This window comes from Amblyomma mixtum, chromosome 3, assembly GCF_055824585.1.
Source record: "Amblyomma mixtum isolate Tamu chromosome 3, ASM5582458v1, whole genome shotgun sequence".
Classification (NCBI taxonomy): Eukaryota; Metazoa; Arthropoda; class Arachnida; order Ixodida; family Ixodidae; genus Amblyomma; species Amblyomma mixtum.
The window spans coordinates 153,776,275-153,792,803 of NC_143014.1; the positions used below are offsets into that span (position 1 = coordinate 153,776,275).

Genomic DNA, 16,529 nt, shown 5'->3' on the forward strand with positions numbered 1-16,529 from the left:
GCTCTCACCCTACTATAAGCTTGCCGTCCTGGTTAGCTCAGTTGGTAGAGCGACTGCTCCGGTGAAGCGGTGGTCCCGGGTTCGAACCCCGGACCAGGACGAATTTTTCTTTAACTGCGAAGTTTCTGAGAAAGCTGTATAGCTTTCCTTTGTAGCCGTATGGCTGCGCTTGGGTGGACATCAATGAGTAACTACTCCCTTATTACAAATCTACTCCACCCTGGGGGATTCCCCTAAACATTTGATCAACCTTGCAAGAGCTGTCGTTCCGAAATAATTCTTTCAAAATGCGCCTTAAGAGCAGATAAATAAACGAACGATGTCATTTGTAATCGTTTGCCTTTACTCGAATTCCTTCTACATTCTCTCCACTATGAAACTCCGGGAAAACTGCCTCGCCTGTCGCGATCACTGTCCGGTAACACACGTATAACGCAACGTTCACTGCTATTTTGACAGATGGCTCCGGCAGCGATGCGTGGAGAGCAGACGGTGATGAAGAATAAACGCGCTGGCTGTAGGAAACGAAACGAAAGCTTACTCTGTGCTCCGTATAGGCTCAGTTTGTGAGCGCTACGAGTTGTGTAGGAAAGTTTTAATTCGTCATTACTCTCTGTGGTAGCTCAGTGACTTTGGCGTTCGGATGCTGATCCCAAGGTCGCGGGTTTGATCCGGGCTGTTGAGGGCGTATTTCGGTGGAGGCGAAATACAAACACGCTCGTAGGCTGTGCGATGTCAGTGCACGCCAAAGAAACCGAGATGATCTAAATTATTCCGGAACCCTCCTCCACGGCGTCCCTCATTGCAAGTGTGTCGCTTCAGGATGTTAAATCTGGCTATTTACAATTTCCAGTTTAATTCGTCGTTCCCATGGGAAAATCAAGGCCGGTCTAATAATGTTTCGCTCAGCTATAGCCGACGAATTGCGTATTAGCTTTAGCATCAACCAGGGGCAAAACGATATTCAGGTGCTCTGTGCACGCTACGCATGTTCAAAATTAGACCTTCACTGTTTATTGAAAACAAACGATGAGCACCGCACAAAATCCCTTTTCGTACAGAGATTACGTGCCCAGGCGTGCACAAATTGAGGGTATAATCGCTGCCGTCCATCTCGATATTAACCAAAATTATTAGTAAACTTTTCACTCATTGCAGTTAGCGAGCACGTTGGCACTGAGGTGGTCGTATTTCCAGACCATTATTTTAGGTATAACCTTCATATCACTCCTGTGTTCCTGGACACCTGCCTGAAAAATTTTGAATCAAGCCGCCTAGTTACGAATATAACCAGTATGCAGCACGGCGCTGACTGGCGCGAAAACTCCTACCCGGCGTGACGTAGCTGATGAATGTGGCGTTTTCTGTTTCACGAGCAGTAAGTGAAATGGGAACAATTATCATTTTAATCTGCCGCTCTGCGCTGTTGGAAGGCGAAACGCAATACGCAACAGCTGCTTCACAACGGGAAGTAGTTTTTAGCCGATCTTCTCATTTTTTCTTGCGTAACACAGATTGAGTTGAAAATTTGACGGTGGATATCTCGAAACACCGGCATGCTGCGATAGGTCTACCAAATGATATAGATTAGGGATGAGACCATCTTTAATTTTCTGACATAAGAGCATCGTAACTGCGGTGACTAAAAGAGGATGCAGGAAGGGAAAGGCGGGGAGGTTAACCGAGGGAATAAATAGGTTTGCTACCTTGCACGGGGGAAAGAGATGAGGGGATACCAAGGTGAAGGAGGATAGTGCGTTAGAGAAAATTGAAGTCAGAAGGCAAAAAGCACGCGGAAAAGTCATAGCCTACCATGCAGGCCCACGGCGCTCTCAAGAAACGGAGCAATGCTTGGCAGGCCTCCACCGGCTGACTGCCCGAGAATCGTCTCCGTCCGCGGGCGTGGATCAAGGCGCTCCAGCGCACGCCATAGAAACTGTCTTTCCGCACTATATGCGGGACATGTATACAAAAAAATATGTTCTATGGCCTCATCGCATCTGCAGATAGCAGGTGCACTGTTATCTGCCATGCAGATAACAAACGAGTTCGCGAGTTTGTGAATGCGACATCAAGGCACAGGCGGCGCAGAAAAGTTGCTTCACCTCGTGGTAGGCCGGGTGGAAGCCGGAGCTACAGGTCAGGATCCAGGGATACATGACGTGGATTCGAAAACTGTCGGAAATTCCACGAGTCAAGCGTGATCTCGCGCCAAGTGTCCGAAGCCTACCCGCTGCGTCCACTTTCGACATTTGGATCGATAAACAATCACCGTCGTGATGGGCAGTTCGCGCGGCCTTGTCCACGCGATGATTACCTGCGATGCCGCTATGTACTGGTAGCAATTGGTAGGCATTATAATGTCCCTTGTTGGTGGCAGAGTGATGTAGTTCTCGGATTTCCATGAGCAGTTCTTCATTGGGTCCACGAGCTGATAGGCGATCGACGGCGGCAATTATCTGCTTATTTTGTGTCCTCCTGGTTGGCATAACCTGCGTCCAAGAAGGGCTTTCATGTACTGCTCGTCGTTTATTGTTAAAATAATCCTGACAGCCTAATACTGAACACTGTGCACGTCTCTAGACTGGAGTGGTGTAAATTCTGCGCACAATAACGGTACGATATTATTACTCTCTGCTTTTTTTCCGAGAGACATTCTAGTACTCATTTATTCTGACAGCTGCCTGCTAAATTGAAATGGCGTTGTAATTATTCTACTTCGGCAGCTCAATCTTTATACATTGTATCAATAATTAAAGTTATAGAGGACCAGCGTTGACGCGTTCGCAGTGCGCGAACGAATGGCTGCACTATAAGCGGGAGTGAATTGCAGCTACTTAACTTTTATTTACATTCGCTCTCTCTCTCTTTGACCTCTTCTTTGCACCATTCTTTGCATCTCTTGGCAAAGAATAAACACTGTTTTCTATTTTTTTTTTTCAAAAATGCCGCCAGGAACTAGTTGATATCAGGTTTCTACAAGTGGGAACGCCAGCACTTCGCTCCCGCAGAAATGCCGCGGTAGTCACACAAACTGAGAGAGATTATGTCATGCGATCTTCCTTTCGAGTGCTGTCGTTAGTCATCTTAACCCGGATTTGCGATGGCTGAATCCGTTGTGCTGGCGAGCTGAAAGCACGATGCAGACACGATGAGTTTCTATCTGACGGCCTTATCCGCCCGCGGATGGGCTTGAGGACTCATTTGCTATAATTAACGAGTCTCATTACGATGGCACGAAGCGCGCACTCAAACGTGACGCCGTGGGCAGCTGCTCTGGTGCCGTAAACAAAGGGGCATGGCGCGCGCGATTTTCTTCTCTTGTGCGCCTGCCCCAAGGGGGGTGCTGTGCTTGCAATCCCCCCTGCGGGCGAAATCTTACTCGCCATTTCAACGGAGCCGTCTCAAAAGCAATACTTGCGCGCATTCGTTAGCTCGAACATAATACGTTTCAGGAGTAGCACACAAGACCTCGTTGCTGTTAAGGGCGTTTTGTTGTTGAAGGAAGAAAACACCGATAAAAGGGATACGCCGAAACTATCTGCTGTCAGCGGGACGCTGATTTCTGTATGAAGAACGAATGGCTCAGTAATCGCACTTACCCGTACAGGGGCGTTCACGTAATGAGAGAGGAAACATCCCAGCAGTTTACTGCGCACGCTGATTCCATCTGCGTTTTCGTGAAAAAGTTTAGATTTGTGTACTTTCGCTCTTTAAAGAGTTTATACGACTTCAAAAATGAAATGTGCGTACCGCGTGCCAGGATGATGCTTCATAAGGGATGAGTGGGAATGCCAACAGGACGAGACATAGGGCCACACTTTGTAAAATACTACTGAAGCACCTCGAGGTATTCAGGGCGTTTTTTGGTTTTACATGCCCGAACCCGGTACTGCAATTCTCAGATCGGTCACAGATACCCGTCGTTTCTACCATACGCCAAATAAGGGGTACAGCGTAGTTATAGCAGGTGACATAATTGCAATGCCGAGTGGTTAATAAACGAACGTAAAACACTCAGTCATAATGCAAAAATAAGCCGGAGATGGAATTCACGCTAAATATAGTAAAACATGAAATAAATATTATGCCTACAATGTGGGAGACATGAAATACTAAGAGCAAGAACGACAGGAATCTGTACTTATATTTACAGAAATCAAGCAGCCAGACAACTTTACATGCATGCATTTTTTTTTGCGAAATTGTGTTGCCCAAACCTTTGAAAGATTAGAGGACAATATGAGTATAATTTTTATTGGGAAGTTCACTCAGGGCAGATAGTAAACAAAATTCGAACAGTATCCTGCCCATATTGAGCGGTACGTGTACAGTACACTCAAGGACTTTTGAAGGCCTACCGGCGTAGTGACTGAGGTGTCTTGTTTAATATACGCTGGCCGGAACGTCATAAAATCGTCACCAGATCTGCTGCACGTAGTCATAGTTGTGCTACTCGTGACAGTGGCGCAAGATATGTTGCCAGTGAGTGAGCAGTTCGAGACAGTGCAGTGCAAGCTGTCCTAGTAAATATTTCAGCCTAGAGAACGGCGTCATCAAACGACAATGCACTGTTCTTGCGTTACGGTATACATCCACACGTCCCGTTCTTAATCCACTCTCAGCGTCGGCATACGTGCCGTAATCGCGCTTTTCTACCGTGAAAAGGCATCTTACTGATTTCCACCATGTTCAGTCCTTAGTAGGGCAACTCATCGTTTGCCTGAAACTTGATGTCAACTCCAAGAAGTTGTGTTGTGTTGGGTTTTATGGCACATAGGCAACTGAGGCCATCATGCGTCAAACACAAGGTATTGTAAAAGTTTATTTTTGAATATTAGAGATATGTAAAAAGTCATCCTTGGTGTAAAGGCCTTCAGACATTAATATTACCTTTTGAACATGTACGCAAATTTTAAAAATGGCTACTAGTAAAAGCTTTAAACGGGGCTGGGAAACCTCAGTAGCTATCCTTGGCTGGACAAGGACACTGAGACTCCCAACCAACCAAAATTAAAAACCTCAGCCTTCTTCTCAGGCGTGAGAAAGTGGCTGAGGTGTATTATAATTAAAACAGACCTGTGGGTAAAAATTTAGAGACACTTAAAAAATCCAGTTTCTTTAAGAAAGCTGAAAACACATGATATATCAACAATTGCATCATCTCCTAAAAGCAGTGCGGGATGAAAAGGGATGTATTCGTTATAAAATTGAGCAAAGTACTTTTTCCTTAGTTTTTCCAATTTCATACAAGTGAATAAAATATGGTTAATTGTAACTTCAACTCCGCATTCTTCGCAAAAAGGTTCTTTTTTTGACAGTAGGAAATTGTGTGTCAGATGCGTGTGTCCTATACGAAGACGACAAATAATGACTTCTTTGAAGCGTTCTTGGTGGGTGCAAGATTTCCATTCGCCTAAAACTGGTTTTACAAAGTGTAGTTTGTTGTTTGATTCATTGTCCCAAGCGGACTGCCATTTTTTCCTTATTTCACAATGTACCGAGTTCATGCAATCTTTAAAGGGAATGTCTACTTTCTTTATTTGTTTGCTACGAGCCTGCGCAGCGCAGAGGTCTGCTCTCTCGTTGCCTTTAATTCCGACGTGACTCGGCACCCAGCAAAGTTTTATGTTTTTTCCTTGAGCTATGGCTTTTGTTATGTTGTGTATTATGTCACCAAGCATCGGAGCAATTGCATTTCTAGAGTGGAGAGCTGTAAGTAAACTAAGGGAGTCCGTGTAAATAATACTGTTTCTGAGGTTTTCATTTACTATTTTTTTTACAGCCAAGCATACAGCGTAACATTCGGCTGTGAAAATTGATGCACACTGTGGAAGTCTGATTATTTCATTCTCATGCCCTCGTACTACCGCACTTCCTACGTAGGTGGCTGTTTTTGAACCGTCCGTATAAAAATCCGTAAAACCATTGTATTTTTCCTCCAGTGCAAGAAATTCTTGTACTATATGTTGTTGCGGGGTTTGCTTTTTGTGAAACTGTGTGAGAGTGAAATCGCATATTGCAGGGAAGTTGTACCATGGAGGTAGTGGCTCTCGTCTGAGCGCAATGTTAGGTAATGTGTTCAGTACACCGAGACTCTCGCACATCTCTTCAAAACGCAAGAGGAGTGGTCTGGTAGTTTGTGGTTTATTATTAAAAAGTGTTCTGGATGGACACTTTGTAACTATTTCATAACAGATATGTTTTGGTAGGGAACGGATTTTTAGGACGTATGAGCATGTAAGTATGCTTCTTCTATCTGTAAGAGATGGTTCATTTGTTTCAACGTAGAGGCTATTAATGGGTGACGTCCTGTAAGCGCCAGTTGCAAGACGTAAACCTAAATTGTGCACTGGGTCCAGTCGTTTCAAGTACGATGGCCTTGCTGAACCATATACTATACTACCATAGTCTAATGAGGATCGTACCACAGAGCGATAAATTTTTAGAAGCCCTGCCCTGTCAGAACCCCAGTGTTTATGTGAAAGGACTTTGAGTATGTTCAGTGATCGGGAAGTTTTCTTTTTTAATGTGTTAATATGAGGCAGGAAAGTGAGTTTTTTGTCAAATGTTATGCCTAGAAATTTATGTTTATTTTCTACTGGTAAATCTATTTCGTTAAGGTGTAGGGTGGGGTCTGCCTGTAAGCCTCGTTTGAGTGAAAACAGAATGGCCACTGTTTTCTGTGGGGAAAATCTGAAACCATTTCTGTCTGCCCATGTTGTCAGTTTATTTATTGTTAGCTGTATTTGTCTTTCACATGTTGATATGTTGGAGGATGTGTAAGCTATCTGGAGGTCGTCTACATAAAGTGAATACATAACAGACCTTGGCATTATTTAGTTAAGAGAATTCATTTTTACAATAAAAAGAGTTGTGCTTAGAATACACCCTTGAGGCACTCCATTTTCCTGAATAAAATCCCTCGAAAGGGTCGAGCCTAGACGGACATTAAATGAGCGGTTAGATAAAAAGTCTTTAATGGAGTTCAGCATTCTGCCATGGATGCCAAGTTCAGCTAAGTCCTGAAGAATTCCGAACCTCCAGGTAGTATCATATGCTTTTTCTAAATCAAAAAAGACTGCAAGACAGTGTTGTTTGTGTATAAAAGCTTGTCTGACTGTATTTTCGAGACGGACTAGGTGATCTGTAGTGGAGCATCCCTTTTTAAAACCACACTGGTGGATATCAAGAAGTTCACAGGATTGAAGAACAAAGGTTAGTCTTATATTTAGGACACTTTCGAAGGTTTTGGCGAGGCAACTGGTCAGGGCTATGGGTCTATAACTGCTAGGAGAGGTTGGGGGTTTACTAGGTTTAAGAAACGGTACAATAATAGCTTTTTTCCAGGCCTCAGGTATTTTGCCTGATATCCAAACTATGTTGAAGAACCTTAAAAGTGCCTCTACGGCAGGTTGAGATAGAAGTGCCAGCATTTCGTAGTGGATTTGGTCGGGTCCTGGAGCAGTTTTTTTACCAGCAGACAGTACTGTATTTATTTCTTGGAGGGTAATCACACTGTTATATTTTTGGTTTGCACCTCCACTAGTTGGAAGTCTTTGTCTTTCGGCAGTGTTTTTGTGTTTTAAAAAAGACTGTGTATAGTGTGATGAACTTGAAACTGCAGCGAAATGTTCTCCCAGTATGTCTGCCTGTTCCCCTATGCTTGTTTGTGTGCCAGGTGTTGTTAAAAAAGGAATTGTGAAGGGTGAAAAGTTTCCATTTAATTTGCGAACCTGCTCCCACATTTTTTTAGGTGTCATCTGACTGTTAATGGATGAAACATAACTCTGCCATGATGCTTTCTCGGCACACCGACGGACGTACCGAGCTTTGGCTCTTGCCTTCTTAAAATTAACGAGATTTTCATGTGTCGGATACCTGCGGAATTTACCCCAAGCTCTGTTTTGTTGTTTTTTGGCTTCCTTACAGTCCTTTGTCCACCATACTTTATGGTTTTGTCGCGCCACTCCTGACGACTGAGGAATAGCTGTGAGTGCGGTGGTTATAATACAATTTGTGAACAATTCGTTTATCTGGTCAATGCTTAAATTATCTAAAAGTATATTTTCTAAGGTGGCTTTTGCTTTAAAAAGTCCCCAGTCTGCTAAATGCAGTTTCCAGCGCCGCGGTTTTGTTGGGATTATTTCTGGTGAGGAAGTTAAAGTGATTAGTATAGGGAGGTGGTCACTGCCATATGGGTTGTCAATGACATACCATTTAAAATCATTAAAAACAAAAGGTGAGCTAAAAGACAAATCTAAAAAGGTCATTTTCCCCGAGGCAGGGGAGCAGTAGGTGGCTTTTCCTGTATTTAAAAGACATACATTGTTTGTGAGGATAAAATCTTCGATTATTTGACCCCTAGAGTCACAGTGCTCGCTTCCCCAAAAAGGGGAGTGAGCGTTAAAGTCCCCAACTACTAGATACGGTTCTGGAAGTTCATTGATAAGTTCTTGTAAATCGTGGACTGTTAATGTAGAATGTGGAGGAATATATACAGAACAGAGAGAAATTGTTTTATGGCTGACGACACTGACAGCAACGGCTTCAAGTTTTGTTCTGAGTTTTATTTCTCGAGCAGGAATGCCGCTTTGTAAGATAATCGCGACGCCTCCAGAGAGTCTATTTGCCTGCTCACGATCTCGTCTAAAAGTTTTATAATGCTTCAGGATGTTCATATGTTGTGGACCTAGATTGGTTTCCTGGAGACTTAAGGCTACGGGTGACATTGACCCTAAAATGTTTTTTATGTCATCGTAATTCCTCAATATTCCTCTACAGTTCCACTGAACTAGAAAAGCCATGTTTATGTTTTGGGGTAGGAGCAACGAGAGGTTTACTTATGTTCTGGGGCCGTTATGGTAGCCCTGCCTTTTTTTCGCTCAAGAGAGCTGTTCCGCCGCTGTAGAGCAGGCGGGCTGGGAGTTTGGTCCATCACCTCGGAAGAGGTGCTGGACGACCGCGAAGAAGCCGCGGGTGTGTGGGTGTCAGGCCTCCCCCGACGGGGGGAAGTCCTGCGGGATGCTGACCTGTGGGCCGGCACTCCCTGGCTTGTAGTTGGCAGAGCAGCTTTCGCTGTCTCGGCCTGGGGCGTGGATGGCACTGCCACAGGCGCGGTGGAAGTGGCCGCGGCAGGTGCCGGAGAGACGCGGCTAATATGAAGAAAATTTAGCGTTGGTTTGGTTTATGGGGTTTAACGTCCCAAAGCGACTAAGGCTATGAGGGACGCCGTAGTGGAGGGCTCCGGAAATTTCGACCACCTGGGGTTCTTTAACGTGCACTGACATCGCACAGCACACGGGCCTCGAATTTCTCCTACAAAGAAATTCAACCGCCGCGGCCGGGATCGAACCCGCGTCTTTCGGGACAACAGCCGAGCACCATAGCCACTGAGCCACCGCGGCGGCTTAATTTAGCGTTTCAATTGGGCCTCACGGCGCCCGAAGCACACTGCAGGACAGGTTAGGATTTTTTTTCGGAGCCACTTTTCCTCAACCTATGCACAGAAAACACAAGTATTTGCTTGAACAGGGGAGATTTTCGTGTGTGCCTAATCTGTATTGCATTGCAAATTTATTTGATGGGACTCTGCAATCTTTTTGTTGCGTTATTAGACACTCCACTGACGCAAGCTGACTTGTATGAAGACATCTTAGTCACTGCTAATCAAATCACATAACGAAAACATTTTTTCTTTGTTTTGCCCGTGACGTCTGAGCCTTTTAAGTAAAATCCCTTGCCAGACAACTGCTTCATTCCTTCTCCTGTCTTCGCCAGTGTTCGGAAGGTGGCGCCACTATTCCTCAAGAGGTTCGAGCGGAGCACTTCTCTGTCGCAATGGAGGTCACACCAATTCCACCGACGAGTGATCAGATACTAACGGTTTGTGGAAGCAGGTTCGTTCTGGTTGCTTGTTTCTCTAATCCGGTCCTTTTTTTTTCCTTTTTTCTGCAGGCGACACGGGAGAATTTTTTTCTCCGATTATCGCTAAAAATTCGTTACAGTGTAGACAATTTACAGGCACAGTTTAAATGTGCATTTGGTGAGAAATACACTAAATCCGAATAGGTTGTTCGTATAATTATAGCGTTAGATTAAGCCTTCTTGCATATTAGCGCAGCTTCGTTTCGAAAATGAACACGTGCGCTTGTCAGCAGCTTCTTCAAATTTAGATGAAACTGAGAGCTGAGCAAGTTCATTTTCGGCACGTGCGTATTCGGGGCTTTGAAGGCAGGATAAAAAGGAAGAAGCAAGACTACGCTGCGCTAGCCGGACTGCGTCTCCTCGGACTGCCTGCCTATCTGCTTTGGTTCCTGGTGGTGCCGGGCGTTTCTGTTTGGTGAGGCCGTTCCACGTTCGGGGTTTTTTTGGTCAGGATTCAGGGTAGCACTGTAGATTTGAGTAATGTGAGGTTGCCTTTGCCCTGGCTGTAGGCATGGCTTTCACCTCCCCGGGTGGGGGCTCGGCAGCCTGGTTCGCCAGGCTGCCGGTCGAAAGCTTGCCTCTGATTGAATTTGGGAGGAATGGTGTCGATGCAATTCAGGTGGCGCTTGTACCGTTAGGTGATGGAGTACTAAAAATGAAGAATTCCAAAGCAATCCAGCACGAACCGAAGAGTCTGTCGAATCACTATCTCGACATTTCTGAAGTGCGACCTTTCGGGAGGCGTGGTATTCTTTGCAAGTCGGCAAACATTGAGTGTGTGTCGGATCTGCTAAGGTGTCGTACTTTTACTGCTGTTCCGGTTAAAGCCTTCATTCCGGAACAGCTTGCGTGCACCAAAGGTATTGTCCATGGAGTGGACCCGTCATCTTCCAGCCAAGAAATTCTGGAGGAATTCAGGGATGCAGGAGCAGGGGTTATTTCTGTATACCGCTGCTCGCGCGAGGTCGCAGGAGTGCGTGTTGCATAGAGTCAGTAATTACAACTTTTGCTGGTCGCACCTGCCCCTCTGAGCTGAAAATATGGCCTATTGTATATCGCGTGGACCCGTTGCAACCTCATCTGCCGGGTGTGTGGTGAAGGACACTCTTCCGACTTCAGCTGCACTGCTGGTCAACCCATCTGTTGCTTGTGCAGTAACGCCCACAGTGCTGATGATGCCACTTGCGAAAAACGGTCACAAGAGCAGAGTTTATTGGAATTAATTGAGCAAAATAGATGTTCCCGAGCAGACGATCATGCGCTCCTTAACCGCAGAAATTACTCTTACGCCAGCCTTGTGTGTTCCTCTGCTCCTGACCTTGAAGCCACGCTGTCTGCAAAGATTGTGTCAAGCGTCGAAAAAGCACTGTCAGTTGTGGTAGAGCGTATGCTCAGCAGCTTTACTCAGGCTTTGTATGAGATTGCTGCGAGTCAGGCAGTTTGTCACCCCCCACCTGCTGTGCCGCCAGTGGCAACTTCACTTCAAGCCTGTTCTGAAAGTTCAATTGGACCATCATCTTCCAATATACCGACTCCCGTGCCACCTCTCGATAGCATCCCAGTTAGTCTTCCTCGCAGCAGTGTCTGTACTACTGATGTGGAAATGACCTGCCCTACACAGAAGCGTCGTGCTTCCACCTCTCCCTCTAAGTCCTCCGTCCCCCAGTTCAAGACTAAAAAAGGGCCTGCTAAAGTCTCCTCAAAGTCTGATATGCTAAAATAGGCTGTTTCAGCCTCTATTCTCGGCTAGTTATCATGGCTGGTGTAAAGGTTCTACAATGGAATTGCCGATCTCTTGCTTCTTCTCTTACAGATTTAAAACTTCTTTTATCTTCCCATAATCCAGATATAGTGCTCTTACAAGAAACTTGGCTCTTCTCTGTAAAATCATTTTCATTAAATAGATTTCGTGTTTTTCGAGCGGACCTCATACATGGCAGGGGCGGTGGGTTAATGACCCTGATTTCTTCAAAACTGTGTCACCGCGCATCAATTAATAAAAAGGCTACGCTTCCTGACTGCGAGCTCTTAGCTGTTGATCTTACTTTACCGTACTGTGCTCCTGTCACAGTTGCTAACGTATATTATCTAGCGGGAGTAAACAGAACAGACCACCTGGACAGCTTGCTTGGCAACTCTAAAAGGGTCATTATTGCTGGAGACTTTAATTCACATCACGTTGTCTGGGATACCTACACTGACTCTCATGGTCAGATCTTATGGGCATGGATGTCGGCAAATAATGTGCGCTGCTGCAATTCTCGGGCCTAACCTTCATACGTCGAACTTCGCGTTCAGTTCTCGATTTGTCCTTGGCAGCAGGTGGGGTAGGCATAGGGGCATGGTCCACAGTTTACAGTGGTAAGTCTAGTGACCACTTGCCAATTATTTTCACCGTCTTGGTACGCCCACTCCATGATCATGGTTCTGTCCGAAAGTTAGTTAATATTGCAGCCTACAAATCATCTTTGCGCGCCTCCCTTACATCTGATGTTTGTTCCAACGGAACCGACAGGGCTCAGCGAGTGTTTCATTCTGTTTTGAAGGCTACGGAGAGTTCACAGTTCATTGTGCGGTCTGCTGTTAGTAATAAATCACCATCCCCATGGTGGAACGCTGCGTGTGAGACAGCCTTCCGCCGTAGGAAAACAGCATGGAAGAGCCTTTCGCATAACCAGAGCCCTGCTAATTGGATCAACTATAAATTTTTCTCGGCCTCGTTTAAAAGAACAATAGCAAAGGCAAAGGATGACTACAATCAAAATTTGAATACATTTTTGTCAGCCCCAAACAATAGGAAGGCTTTGTACCGTTTTATGGAACGGAATGTCCACTCCTCAGCCATGCAGTTAACAAGCTCGGTTGTGCTGTCGCCACATGAGGCGAAAGATGAGTTAGAGCGAGTCGCACAAGGGCTCGCATTACGCTTTCAGGAGCAGCTAAGAGTGCCCCTGTTCGACCCCTTTCCCTGTTCAGACTACGTGGTGGTTGACAAATCAGGACTATTAACTGTAGTTTCTTCGATGCAATCTTCGGCTCCGGGTTCGGACGGTGTTAGGGTCGGTATGTTGAAAATCTTAGCTCAAGAGTTCACTCAAGACCTCCTCGATCTGGTCAACGCTTCATTGGAAGCTGCATGGCTGCCGCACTCCTGGAAGGGGGCGAAAATAGTATTACTCTTAAAAGACTCAAAGAAAGGATTCCATCTTGATAACATTCGGCCGATAGCTCTAACATCCAATTTGGTAAAGCTCGTGGAAAGAATTGTGCACAGCCGCCTATCAAACCATGTTTCAGAAATCAACGCATTGTGTCCAGCCCAGATTGGCTGTCGCCGCGGATGCTCAATATGGTCTGCCCATGTTGATTTAGAGAGCAGAATCCGCCTTGCTATGCGAAACAACGAAGTATCAGCGTTAGCACGCTTGACATTGCTAAAGCATACGACTGTGTTGAACATTCCATCCTTCTCACGAAATTGTCATTACTACACCCGCCGTACTACGTTTATGCGTGGATCCGCGAATTTTTAGCAGGACGGCAGTTTTTTTGCACTGACGGCTCCTTCACTTCAGACACCTATGCCCAGACCAGAGGTGTGCCACAAGGTTCTGTGCTTTCGTCACTTCTTTTCAATATTCTGATGTGTGACATTCCCATCCACCTTGTCGTTACAGTTATGCAGACGACATAGCCTTCTTTTCCTCGGCAACAGACATTCATGCCCTTTATCGTTGTCTTCAGGCTTACCTCCATGCACTCGAGGTTTGGCTTAATAGCATTAATCTGGTGTTAAATGTGCATAAAAGCAGTGTCTTAGTTTTTCAGTCCAACATGCCTTTATATATATCGTTACACTATCGCACGGACAACATACCGCAGGTGGAATCCTTGCGGTATCTAGGCGTAATTTATGATGCTAGTATGGACTGGCGGCCCCACATCAAGATTAACGTTGAGAAAGGAGAGCGTGCACTTGGTCGGCTACTTCGAATAAGCAATAGGAAATTTGGCATGCGCCGGGACACGCTCCCACTCCTATACAAGGCCTATGTTAGACCCATTTTGGAATTTGGTTGCATACTCTTTTCTGGGTCCGCCAAATACAAGCTTCGTCCGTTGATGCTGTTAGAAAGGCGCGCACTGCGCCTGTGCCTTGGTCTCCCTCAGTCAGTTTCCGCCGCAGTTCTTTACGTGAAGGCTCGCATTCCCGACCTTAACTCTCGTTTTCAGCTACTAACTGCTAGGACTTTTTTTGCGGGCATTTGAGTCTGCTTCTGATGTGGCTACACCCATTTTTGTTTTCCACCCGGTTCTCTTTTTTAGTCATCATTGGCCAAGGTTCCGCCTCCCTCAAGTCGTTTTTACTCAAAACCTTTTATCGATCATTGGTGTAGATCTCAGTTTTGTGCGCAGACTAGGTTCTGCAACGTCTCTTGTAGATATTGCTTTTGATTATATTTTCCCACCTAATGCAAAGCATCTGCCGTCCAGGGCACTAATTAGTCTCCTCTCAGAACACCTTGACACTTTCCCCCAGCACAGTTTGATTGCTACAGATGCCTCCGGGGCTGGCCAGAAGGCAGCGGTTGGCATCTTTTCTGAGGCTCTCTCTTGGAGTTATTCGCTTCGAGTCCCGGATTACACTCCCATATTTCTAGTGGAGTTTATGGCTCTTGGGCTGGCTGCTTTAAAGATTCCCCCCAATGTCTCCCAGGTGATATTCTCTCAGATTGCCTCTCTGTTTTGTTGGCGATGGAGTCCAAACGGGACAATCTCTTGAGCCGCTCATTAAAGTATTTCATTCCTGGATGGGTGAAAGAGGTGCGCTTCGTTTGGATCTCAGGTCACTGCAGTATTTTTCAAAACGATGCAGCAGACTTCTTAGCAAAATCAGCTCTCAATGCACCGGTCGCCTGTATCGTCCCTAATCTCATCATTTTCGGAATGTCTCGCTTTCAGCGCTTTAAGTATCTTACCATTCTGTGCAACGATCCCTTGCTCTCTACCGTGGACTACCAACATCTCACGTACCCATGGACGGTTCGTGCATGTAAATCTCGGTAGTGTGAGGTAGCGATGACACTCATGCGGTGCAGAATCCCTCGCTTAAATCTTTACTTGTGCAGATGCGGGTTCAGTCCCTCAAACCTTTGCGCAACTTGTGGAGAGGTGGAAACATTGGAGCATTTCCTACTCTACGGCCGGAGGTTTGCATATCAGAGAAGGACGTATTTGGAAATTCCTCTTACTCGAATGAGACTGACTTTGTCGGTTCCGCTCCTTCTCTCCTTCGGTGCTAGTGCTAGAGGTTTCGCATTGCATCAAGAATGCGCTTTCCACCACACTTACATAATTGCTATCGGAAGGTTCCCTTGCTAATGGTATCCAAAATTTCCGCATTGCAAAATCATTCATCAATTTTTCTTGTATTCAATTCTCTAATCTTTATGCCCATTTATTTCTCCAATTCAGTCTTTTTTCATTTTTTTTAATCTATACTTCTATCTTTAATTCCTCTGAATTCTTTCCCAAAGTTAAATCATTAGTTTGGCAACCAAAGTTAATCCATTAGCTTGGCACCAATTTAACTTCTTTGGGCTCTCCTCACTGAACCCTGGCCAATCCCCCGTCATGGGCATGTGCCATGCCACCAAGGCAACAACAACAACATCATATCAACGCAACGATCTGATGCCCACACTGACATTTTGACAGTGTGATACCACAGCGAGCATTTAATGTCTGCAGCAATTTTTTCGGACTAAAAGTTAGGTCTGTGCTTAGAGGTTTGATTTGCTTGAGGACATTAAGTAAAAATGCTTACCACATTTGCGTGCATCTCATTATGAAAGCGGTTAATATTTATGGTTTCTGAAAAAACGGACAATCAGTAATAAATTAAAATGATGTCAAGTCATGGTAAATAAAAGTTGAAGGTTAGGGAATCGCAAAGTTTCTATAAAGCTCTCGTAGCATCCCGCTGAAACGCACACGTGTGCGCATAAGCGGGCGAAAACTTTTTAGGAGCAAAATAAACTACACAGGACGAAATTTAGTTGAGTCTAGTGACTGACTGGAGGCCAATTCTACTCATGTCAGCGCCGCGCAGAGTGCTAACAATGTCGGTCTCTCTCTCTCTCTCTCTCTCTCTCACGCACACGGACACGCACGCACGCACGCACGCACGCACGCACGCACGCACGCACACACACACACACACACACACACACACACACACACACACACACACACACACACACACACACACACACACACACACACACACACACACACACACACACACACACACACACACACACACACACACACACACAGACAGACAGACAGACAGACAGATCCAGCACTGAAGAGTCATTGTTGCCCGTAATATTAGAGCATACGGTTTGAAAGCTTTGTACCACCATATGCAAGAAGGGCAAGGTTGCTCACAAGAATTTGTGCTTCAGAACAAACAAAGGTTCACCTTCATTCGGCTACTAAAAGCTTAGCGCGATCCACCGATCTGGGAAATTCAGCGGCTTCGTGAACACGCGTGCCGGAAGAATTGCTGTACCAAAACAAAGCAACTGCTTCATGGA

At 45.5% G+C, this 16,529-nt stretch overlaps 1 protein-coding gene and 1 non-coding gene across 2 annotated transcripts in view; both read left to right on the plus strand.

Moving 5' to 3' along the window:
• The window catches only part of LOC149352424 (uncharacterized), a 72,357-nt gene that overhangs the window by 28,509 nt on the left and 27,319 nt on the right, over positions 1-16,529 (plus strand). The window lies entirely within an intron of this gene.
• On the plus strand, positions 27-100 carry TRNAT-GGU (transfer RNA threonine (anticodon GGU)). The gene has a single exon. It is a non-coding gene; the product is annotated as a tRNA-Thr (tRNA).